The following is a 3,103-nucleotide window of genomic DNA, read 5'->3' as shown; positions in this document are numbered from 1 at the left end:
AGCCACTGGGTCTTCTGCTCTTCAGTCAAGGGGATTAGATGGATGGTATGTGGACGAAAGTCGGGGAAGGAGGGGGGAGAGAGAGAGAGGCTGCTGGAAAAGATGAAAAGGTTTGGATTCTCAACCAGCGTTCACTTTTAAAGCCGTCAACTGTTGGATTGTCTCGTACTGCTTGTGTAAAGTAAATTCTCACACGTACCACAAAGGGTGAAGCCTTGTCGCCGGCATTCACTTGCTTTTCATGAAAGCGAGAGTGCAAGGAGCGCAAGGTCAAAACCCTTTCTCTCTGGAAGCAGGAGAATTTATAGCAGCCATTGTCGTGAACTGAATACAGTGTCATATGAGGGGTAATAAAAAGGTGGGCATGTACATGCACGTGTGTTTTATCTCAGCCCCTCCCTGTTGTGCTACACCCTGTGTGTATGTGTGTGTAAGTCAGGCATTTACTCTTCTTGATATTTCACAGGACAATCAGCCTTTTACATGGTTCTTCTTCATCCTGCTTCTCATTGTGAGCATGACAACCAGTGGAAGTGTGGATTTCTCTAATGTCTGCAGGATCCACTCTGTATGCTGCCTGTGTGGGTGCCGGGCCTCGTAAAAAGCGCCGTGCTGTGGGTAGTCTTATTGGTGAGATGTTGCCTGAATTTAAGTTTCAAGGTCTTTTATTGGTCACAAATACAGTTACACATGGTGTAACACGCAGTGAAATGCATTGTGCTCCTGTTTCACACTGAATCAATGATAATAAGATGAACAAGAACAAAGAATAAAACACACACAATGTATATGTATGTATAGAAAGAGAGAGAGAGAGAAATTGCAAAAATAAATGAATCAAATAGTGTCAAATAGCGCAAAAGGAAAGAAAGAAAATAGTAAGATTATATATACAAGGTGAAAAGTAAGCGGTTGGATTGTTATTGAGTCAGAGGGGATCAATGGCTACTTGTACTCTTGGTGAAGGACGAGTGATGGAGCGTTGGCGCGTGGGTCGCGGGGATAAAGAAGTGTGAAGTGGCTGTATGTCTATGAAAGATTGGGGTCTGCGTGGACTCTGTTGACATGGATCCGCAGACATGCCTGGAAGCTTTAGAGAGGATGAAGAGAAATGATGTAAAAGGCTGATTGACCAGTTAAATAACCAGAGCAGTCGATGCCACTGTGTATGCATACCCACTAACACAACGGGAAGGGGAGGGGCTTAGAGGTCCACATGCATTATCTTGTATTTGAAAAAAATCACTTCTGTACAGATCTGTTTTCACATTGGGGCTGCAAGGTGGAGCAGTGGTTAGCATCGTTGCCGGTTCGCGTTCCGGTGAGGACACCCGGGATCTTTCTGCGTAGAGGTTGCATGTTCTCCCCGTGCAGCGTGGGTTCTCTCCAGGTTCTCCAGCTTCCTCCCATAAGGTCCAAAAACATGTTGAGGTTAACTGGTGATTCTAAATTGTCCGTAGGGGTGAATGTGAGTGTGCTTGGTTGTCTGTCTCTAAGTGTAGCCCTGTGATAGACTGGTGACCTGTCCAGACTCTTAGCCATGGTCAATAAAACCACATTCATTCGATAGTATAAAGCAATAAAACATCTAAACGTACAGAAAGCCTGAACCTCTATACTTTTGTCCCCTACAGCTACAATATGCGTAAACTCTTCAATATATCGGAATCAGATTGATCTTTCTGCTGGAGCTCTTTTTTCTAATTCCTGTGATCTTTCTCCTTCCAAAGTGTGCCACATAATGATTTTCGCCTCAACATCATCATGCAGCTTTTGCGTGCTGTAACAAAGAAAGTGAATTTTAATTACAGTGTAGTATTGATTAACAGACTGACCTCATGAATAACCCAGATTACTGAATCGGTTCAATCGCAAGTTCAATTGATGTATTCTGCCCCGGTGAACCCAAGTACTTCTTTGTCCAGAATGCTCAGATGCTCCTGCAAATTCAAATTAGGGAAAAACCACCGCCTCCTCCCTCCAAGGAGCATGGCTTTTATACAGTCCAGTTTGGGATAAATTGGTTGGATATTTGAAAGGATGTGTAGTTAAATGAAGAGGAAAAAAAAAGAAAGCTTTCTTTTGGGGGGATTGCTCCCTTGCTGGAGGTTTAAGTACTTCATCCACCACATATAAATTAGATTTAGATATAGTTTGATTTCTAGAAATACTTTGCCAGAAGGAGAACTCATGTATTTAAGATTTTAAAAGTACAAAACACTTTTAAGTACCAATAATAAAAGCAGTCATTATGGACAATGGCCCATTTCAGATTCTTAGTTTATTATAAATACGGCTGCATTAATGGATATCACTTTAATGTTGTGGCTGGTAGGAGGCGGATAGGCATTTGATCTATAATAATATATTTATCATTTGTTGGTGAAAAAAGCCTAACATGTGGTACAAGTACTTCAAATTTGTCCTTGATAGTGCTTCAGTGAATTTACTTAATGCTTAATACGGTGCTGCCCGTTTATTAGCATTGAATTATGACTTAATCCAGGATATTCCAATAAGCCGGCTTCAAGATGGCGGCGAGTTTGAAAACTAGCCTATATATGTACTGGACAAACACGATCTACATCAGGATTAATTTACCCTGATTAAGTAGCCGAGCAGTTCAGTTATGACATGCTGTGCAATGATGCGATTCTCTTTGATGTGCCCTAATTAGACGCAGCGCCCCCTTCAGGAGACAATAAAAGTGAATGTTTTGAGTGTCTTGTCTATCCCAGACGTTCATTCCGCAAAACTTGCAACCGGGAGACTTTGCTGTGCATCAGGACAGTGAACGGCGCTGGGATTGAGGCGATCGGTTGTGATTTGGACACACTACACCAACACGGAGTCCGATCAGAGATGACAGTTACCCAAGAGAGAAGGAAGTGCAAACGGTAAACAAAAGAGGGGAAGACCAGCAGGACCGTCCTCCTACTCTCCAATGTCCACTCCCTCCACAACAAGCTGGACGTTTGCTGAGAGAAACCCTCAGAGAGTGGAGGGACTGCTTTGTGTTTGCTTTAACAGAAACATGGCTCCATGACAGCATCCCAGACGGACATACAGCTGGAGGGGATGCAGACAGACAGCTAGCTCTGGG

Source organism: Stegastes partitus, unplaced genomic scaffold (genome assembly GCF_000690725.1).
Source record: "Stegastes partitus isolate 25-593 unplaced genomic scaffold, Stegastes_partitus-1.0.2 Scaffold1747, whole genome shotgun sequence".
NCBI lineage: Eukaryota > Metazoa > Chordata > Actinopteri > Pomacentridae > Stegastes > Stegastes partitus.
The sequence above is the reverse complement of the archived record's forward strand: the minus strand, read 5'-3'. Positions refer to the sequence as shown.